The sequence below is a fragment of the Patella vulgata genome, chromosome 5 (assembly GCF_932274485.2).
Source record: "Patella vulgata chromosome 5, xgPatVulg1.2, whole genome shotgun sequence".
Taxonomy (NCBI): Eukaryota; Metazoa; Mollusca; class Gastropoda; family Patellidae; genus Patella; species Patella vulgata.
Genome location: NC_065883.2, coordinates 49,315,297 through 49,324,310, shown reverse-complemented (window position 1 = coordinate 49,324,310; position 9,014 = coordinate 49,315,297).

The window sequence follows — 9,014 nt, the reverse complement described above, 5'->3', positions numbered from 1 at the left end:
CTCTAACAAAAGTTATCTGCCGATCTGTATGAAATTTATATGTGCCATTTAAGTTAGTAAAAAGAAGAATCCTATTGAATTTCAGCGCTTTCCGTTTATTACGTCTAGAATTATGGCTTCTTTCACTTTAATGAACCTTGTGAACGCTATACTGCCGAAAGTTATCCAATCTTTGTGAAATTTATATACATTATTTAAACAAGCCAACAGCGAGGCCGATGTCCCCCGCCGAAATCCCAAAATAAATAGATGACACATATTAATTAATAGCACATTTTTTTTTTCCAAAAGTATCAAGCAATCAAACTGATTATCAACTATACACTAAGTTTCATCACACTCTATCATATAGAATCAAAGTTATCTTGTCCCAAAGCATCGACCAATGAAAATGCTTAGCTCTGCTTAGCTTTAGCTCGAAATGTTAATCATTTAACTCAGTCAAGATATCGCCCAATGAACATCTACATCAAGTTTAAACATTTTACCTCAATTAAAAGCAGTGTTGTTATGTTCCAAAGTCTTGACCAATCAAAATGCTTATCGATCCTTAGCCTAAGCAGAAAATTCTCATCATCGAACTTAATCAAGGTTATGATTTAATGAATTTATAGTCGAAGTTTCACCACCAAAGTTATCGTGCCCCAAAACAGCAACCAATCAGATTGCTTATTTCTGCTTACCGTAAACAGACAATGTTTATCATCGAAATCCATCAAGGCATTCACCCAATGAACGCCTACACCAAGTTTGAACAATTTACCTCAATTAGAAGGAGAGTTATTATTGCGTTCCAAAGTCTCGACCAATCGAATTGCTTATCGCTCTGCTTACCCGGAGCAGAAGATGCTCATTATCGAACTTAGTCAAACTATACCCCAAATTTCATCACTCTCACTTAATTAGAACTAAAGTTATCGTGTCCCAAAGCATCAACCAATCAAATTGCTTATCTCTGTTTACCCTAAGCAGAAAATGCTCATCTTCGAACTCCGTCAAGGCATTGACCTAATAAACACCTATACCAAGTTTGAACCTTCTAGTCCAATTAGAAGGACGAATTCCGTCAAGGCATTGACCTAATAAACACATGCACCAAGTTTGAACCTTCTAGTCCAATTAGAAGGAGAGTTATTGTGTTCCAAAGTCTTGGCCAATCAAATTGCTTATATATCAAGCATCTGATTTGATAAAATTCTCGGGTACATGTAATCCCCCAGACCTCAAGCCAATTCTCCACTTGACGTTTCATTGCTTCCTCAATAATCTAACTGAAGTCTTGCAACATTTGCAGTTGTAGACTAAACAATTCTCATGTATCCTAGAATATATTCTTTATTCTATCACTCTGCAAAATCTTTGTTTTTACAGATACTACATTTGAACACCAATGGTGGCAGTTATGTCAAAGAAGTTACAAAAAGATTTGTGGAGGCTTTGTTTACAGACATGGTAGCCAGGCAACACTACTCATTGTCATGTACGAACATTTTATTGAAACCATGCCACTGGACTCCATGACAAAGCTTATGATCGAAAGTGCACTCGTCACCCAACCGTCAAGAAGGCAACAGAATAAAGACTCTTTTCATATAGTTTTAGTCAAATGCAGATACTGTATGCTATTTGTAATCTACATGTATGTGGTGTAACATGTAAAATGGAACTTTTCGTCAAATATTGACAACGGCCCCAGACCCTCCGTACATTGAAGACTTGCATATTATAACGTTGCCCTGTCTGTCAAAAATTAACTTGTGATAATGAATGCGCCAGTTTTTATTACATATTCTTTTCAAACTGGATGTGAAGCATCATGATCATTCATGAGAGGACAGACCTGATCAATATTCAAAATTCCAAAACATTCTTGTGACAATTGTCTTGTGAATGTGATAATGGCTGCAGTTGCTAACAGATTCTTTTCATACTGGGTGTGAAACATTGCGATCATGAGGAGACGAACCTTCACGATATTCAGCTTTTCACGGCTTTCCCGTTTGGGGTTACCATATTCATTGGGGTATTAGTCAATACCTTTTTCTACTGAAATTTGGCATTCGCCTTGTACTCCGCTTCGACTTATATACGAATGAAGGTATTTGTCGACATTTCTTAGCTGGTTTAATTCTTTATTAAAAACATATCTACCCGCACCCCACCCCCCCAAACACACACACACACAGACCCACACATTTTCTTCATAATTTTATCGGGGGGTCATGGTGGCTCAGTGGGTATGATGCTAGCTCGCTAGCCTGGAGGTGGGGTGTTCGATCCCTGCATTGGCCGAGAAAGTTCACCCTGATTTTCCGGCGTGGTTCCCCCTTGACCTGTTTTGTGCAGTATTACATTTACAATATGATTTCTTAAGTTTTCATTATGAGTTCTTTCCCTTGAACAAAATGGCCTCCCTACAACAGTTTTTTTATACGCCCACATTTTCATGTGGACGTATTATGCCGTCGCCCCTGTCCGTCCGGACGTCTGGAGGTCCGTTCGTCCACAATTTGTTTGTGGACACTCTACAGGTCACAATTCTTATCCGATTTTGACGGAACTTGAAATATAGGTTTATCTCCAAAAGATCTCGGCTGCTTTCGATATTGGCATGTATCGGATCGAAACTTCATGGATTATGGCCCCTGTTTGTACGAAAAATCACGTTTTTAGCTTGTCGACCCAATAGAGTTCACAATTTTGATCCGATTTTGTTGAAACTTGAAATGTAGGTTTATAACCTAAAGATCTCGATTCCTTTCGATATTCACGCATATCGGACAGTAACTTCCTGAATTATGGCCCCTGATTGTACGAAAAATCGCGTTTTTAGCTTGTGGAATTATAGAGGTCATAATTTTTATCCGATTTAAAAAAAACCTATTATTATATCACCATTACACCCTAAGGACAACTGAGTTCGAATTTCGTGAAAATCGGATCAAAATTGACAGACAAAATGGCTGCTGTTCGTTCTCAAATAGCGTAAAAACCTAGTTAACATTGATGGTTAGATTTACGTAATGTTTACGTCATTATGGTTAGATTTTGGTTAGCGTCCAATAATGGTAAAATTCTTTGGTTAAATTTACGTTACTTTTACGTCATAATGGTTATGGTTACTTTTACGTCAGAAAATGACGTAAATGTAACGTAAACTTTATGACGGATTACTAACCAATTTTTTTCCCTTTGAATACTTCTTGATTAAATAACATTACAAGTGTGTGCACATTCTAACAATTGATATATAGTCGGAATTCAGACATAATAATTATATATGTATTATTGGTTATAATTTTAACGTTAATCTAACGTAAATTTTACATCAGGTTTCTAACCGTTAGTTTATGGTTAGTTTTCTGACGTAAATCTAACGTTAGTTTTGTGACGTAAATCTAACGTTAGTTTTCTGACGTAAATCTAACGTTAGTTTTCTAACGTTATAATAATGTTAGTTTTCTAACGTTAAAGTAATGTTAGTTTTATGTCATAATTTTAACCGTTAATTTAGGGTTAGTTTTCTAACGTAAATCTAATGTTAATTTTATAACATAAATCTAACTTTAGTTTTCTAACATAAATCTAACGTTAGTTTTCTAACATAAACCTGATATTAGTTGTAAAACGTAAAACAAATGTCAGTTTAATGTCATGATACTAACAATTAAGGGCCTGACAAGACAGCTGTCTAGTCATTAAAATGGGACAAAAATGGGTAAGACCCTGGCTCGCTAGCCTGGAGGTCGGGTGTTCGATCCCTGCATTGGCCGAGAAAGTTCATCCAGATTTCCGGCGTTTTTTCCCCTTGTCAGTGATGCAGGACGGAGAGCCTGACAAGGACAGCTGTCTAGTTGTTCAGATGGGATAAAAAACCGAGGTCCCGTGTACACATTGGCATGCATGTAAAAGATCCCTTGACAGTTGGAATTCGATATAAGAGTAGGCCGTAGTGCCACTGTCGGGGCAAAATTTCCCTCATAACACACTGTATGGTGTATGGCCATCTTCATTAGCCCAGTTCGGAGCAGAACAGTTGGACGTTAAACCCCATTTCATTTCATTACATTTTGTATCCATTTCTAAGTGCCCAAGAATAGAGATCTAGCTCCTTTAATAGTTGCGAACTGTAGGTGACACACAAAGAGAAAACGAATGAATGAATGATCTACACTCATTTCAAATTCCAAATGTCAAGGGTTCTTTTACGTGCACACCCACGTGATGAACTAGACATTGTTTTTTGAGGTCCTCTGTCCTACACCACTACTAACAAAGGGAACTTTCTCGACCAACATGGGGATCACGTTGGCTAAGTGAGTAAGACGCTGACTCGCTAGCCTGGAGGTCGGGTGTTCGATCCCTGCATTGGCTGAGAAAGTTCATCCAGATTTTCCTGCGTGTTTTCCCCTTGTCAGTGATACAGGACGGAGGGCCTGACAAGAACAGCTGTCTAGTCAGGGATGAAAAACTGAGGTTCACGTGTACACACAGGAGTGCACATGAAAGATCCCTTGGTAGTTGGAACTTGATATAAGAGTAGGCCATAGCGCCGCTGCCTGGGTAAAATTTCCTTCATAGCATACTGTATGACGTATGTTCGTCTTCATTAGCTCAGTTTAGGAGCAGAACAGTAGGACGTTAAACCCGATTTCATTTCATTTTTCTCGACCAACACGGAAATTGAACCCCTCATTTGCTAGCCAGTGTGTTACTAATTACTAGAGAGAGAGAGAGAGAGAAATGGGGTTTAACGTCTACTCGACACAAACTAGGTCATTTCGGGACTAACATATAGTTTAATTTTTATTTACATAATTCGCTTGCGCGTAGGGGTCTTTAGCAGTGGGAGAAAACCGGAGGTTGGACAGGCGACCCTACTCCTTGTCACGTACAACCGGGGATTCGAAACCACGCCAGTCAACTCAATGACAGACTTTATGATACAGCGCAGGCACGCTAACCATTCAGCAATCCACCACCCCACCCCACCCCACCCCCCACCCCCGTTACTAATTACTAAGTTTGTGAAATGTAGGTTTTTCCTCATGTAGGTTTGTCCTGATGAAATCGGTTTATTGTCCTACTGTTCTGCTCCGACTGGGCTAATGAAGACAGGTACATACCATACAATGTGCTATGAGGGAAATTTTGCCCCAGCAGCGGCACTATGGCCTACTAATATCGAATCTAACTGCCAAGGGATCTTTTCGTGCAAGCCAATGTATACATGGTACCTCGGTTTTTTGTCCCATCTGAGTGACTAGACTACTTTCCTTGTTCCTGCACCTCTGACAAGGGGAAACCATGTCGGAAAATCATGATGAACTTTCTCCACCAATGCAGGGATCGAACACGTGCCCTCCGGATTACCGAGCCAGCATCTTACGCACTTAGCCACCGTGGCTTTATCAAAATTAGTAATGAAGATGTGCTATGACAGAAATTTTGCCTGGACAGCAGCATTACCGCACTTACTAATGAAGATGTGCTAGGAAAGACATTTTGCCCGGAGAGCAGCATTTCCGCATATAGTCATTACCAATAGTTCTAAGTGCACGCCAACCTGTAAAAGAGGTCTTTACACACTTTTCCATCATTACCAATTACTAGTCTGCGGGTTCACTAGTCCATGGGTGCACTAATCCGTGCATTCACTAGTCCACTAGTCTGACTCTATAAAATACTATAGATATGAGTATTAAAGAAACCCAGTAGATATGGTGACTGATATCACCCTTCGTAAGGCGATAACCCAACATCACGGCATTTTAACCCGAAATCACAACATTTTAACCATTATAGCATATGCCCTTCTTCATTAGCCCACTTGGAACAAAATAGTAGGATGTTCAAACCCCATTTAAAATTCATTTTCATACTTTTCTGCACCAATCGGACTATTGAAGATAGTCATACGCAATGCAGAGTGCTTTGACGGAAATTTTCTATGGACTGTGGCAGGGCGGAGGATCTGGCAAGGGATAAGGTATAGTTGTTCGGGTCATACGAAAAGACACGTAAAAGACACTCCGACAGTTGTAATTTAATATCAGAGTAGGCCATAGTGCCGCTATCCGTGCAAAGTTTCCGTCATAGTACACTGTATATAGTGTATGCCTGTCTTCATTAGCTCACTCAGAGCAAAACAGTAGGATGTTTAATCTCATTTAATTTTATTTAATTTTCCTACTTTTCTGCACCAATGGGACTATAAAAGATAGGCTGGCAAGCGGACGAGTGCACCCGTTGACTATTGAGCATCATTTACTTGAAAACGTTGAGAGAACCCTCAACGAAACGTCGCTTTAATTAAAATAGTAATTGTGTTTTTTGTTGTATCATCGAGTCAAGTGAACGTTAAACCCCATTTCTCTCTCTCTCAATTTTGATACCCAAAAATTTGACAAAACAAATAATGATTGATTGTCGGAAACTGTTTCATAAAGCAGAGTTGTTCTCTACTAAAAGGTTATCACTGTCCAAATGTTCGGAGTAGTCCACACCTAGGCCGACTATGCATGAAGTGTTTTTATAATTAAATTTATTAAATATAGTACCTTGCACCAGTAAATATAAAATCAATGATCCTTTCACCAGTAAATATAAAATTCATAGGCCGACAATGCATTAAGTGTTTTTATAATTAAAGTTATTAAATGTAGTACCTTGAACCAGTAAATATAAACTTAATGATCCTTGGACCAGTAAATATAATATTCATGATCATTATTTATATAAGGCCTTCATCAACCTTGCACCAGTAAATATAAAATTAATGATCCTTGCACCAGTAAATATAAAATTCATGATCATTATTTATATAAGGCCTTCATGTATGTTTGTACAAGTGTACATTCTTGGAATTGTATTTCCATTAACAATATGGAGATCAATTATAATAACCTTTGGCCTTGTTCATGAATCCTTAAATTTTTGAAAATTTAGTTCTTAATATGAAACTATCTAAATAAAATATTGCTTAAATCAATGTGTGTTGTTAATGTCATTCAAAATGGCGGCTGTCTATATATACAATATATAAAATAGGTCATGATTCGATTGTTGCCGTTTTTTTATTTCGAATTTAAAAGTTCAACACTTAATTATATAAGTTGTAAAACCATATAAAAATAAAGGTTGGACCAATACTAGTTCCATTTTTTTAAGTTATGAATCTGAAAAATATATAATAATGACCCAGTCAATTAACATCGAGATCTACTCTAGCTATATGAGTCCATATATTTATCGTCTCTCGATAAAAGACCTATCTCTGAAAATTAAAATTCCCCGATTTGATTATTCTTTTAATATAACGTAATTATGTAACCTCATATAAAATATGGTAGATCGTATACAAACAAATTATATGAATAGATTCATTATCAGAAATATTACAGGCCTTTCAAACGACAGCCGCCATTTTTAGACCAACATAGATGCACAAATATATTTTTATCGTCTCGGGCAAGGTCAAGGTCACGATCTGTTCACGGTTGATGATTGTGTTTAAATCGGTTTATATCATATTATTTCTATTCTTTTTTTTATAGGGTACGGTTATTGTTGTTATTTATCTAAATTGCTTCAATTATTTATTAAATATTTTTTGTTTGTTCGTTTGACCGGAACGTACGGAATTCTGGGATTTAAAATGGCGGCATAGGTTATTATTTTTCCCAAAGAAGAAATGATGCCGTGATTTAAAGTTAAATAAAGCTATTCCACACATACACACACGATTTTGGATTCAGCAAAGTAAAGTTGAAGGTAAGTGCACTTTTTATGCGAACTTCCGTTGACAGTATACCGATAGATCTAATGTTGATAAAAAAAATAATCTGGCCGTGGAAAAAGTTTGCACGCAACTTTGTATATCAGACAGTCAGTATTTGTTTTTAACACGATGCAGTTACATTGTCCGTAAACCATACTATTCATAAACAAAATCAACATTGCTTTAAGTTATCGAAAGTAATACTGGTTCCAAAATTGTTTTTAAAAAATCTGGATCCCAAAATTATCAAACAAATAACGAATTTATTAATGATGTAGACTGTTAAAATTCAGGCTGTGCTAATTATAATATAAGTACATGTAGTATTTTCTAAACATTTTTATGGGTGTTTCAGGTTGGGTTTTTTTGTTGTTATTGTACTGATATTTTTGCAAATTTAATAATGCATAATGCAAGAGATAAATCTATATATTGTACGTAGGTTAAGAAGGTATTTCTTGAGACTGTAAATGTTAAATTTTTTTATAAGACATTTTAATGTATTAACTTGCTATGTCTATAATCAAGTCTCAATGCCATCGGGTGCTCGAGATGTTCACAAATTCAAACACTGGCGGTTAATGTTAATGATTTAATTTAATTGAAAAATGGATAATCAAGACTTTAAGCTTATATACATAGGCCTATTTATATGATATAACATTAAATAACAAGTTTGCCCGTACATACTTGTACATAAAGGTTTCAGTCCTACTCCCCTGCTTATTTTTCCTTGTGGTGGCCAAGAAAGTTCATCAGGATTTTCTGGCATGGTTCCTCTTTTAACTGGTGCAAGACAGAGGGGCTGGTAAGGGCTAATGTACAGTTGTTCGGATAGGACAAAAAACCAAGCTCTTTTGTACACACGGTCCAGTCAAAATTTCCATCACAGCATACTTTCAAGCATTTGTCCGTTTAACCCAATTACGTTTTTTTTGGAGTATAAAGTTGCTTTTTATTTATTTTGGTTTTTTTTACAGATCCTACATGTATATTTGAGCACCCTTGGTGGCAGTAATGACAAAGAAGTTCTAAAAAGATTTATATGGGCTTTATAATGAAAGTTAGACAACACTACTACTTGCCAAACACTACTACTTGTCACATAATGTAATGATATAAATATATATGTATCTATGGTAGCACAAATATCATCAGAATGTAGGCCAAAGCTTTACAAGCATTGTAGGCCTAAAATACTTTCTGTCTGAACTTTTGACAGTCAATTCTTTGA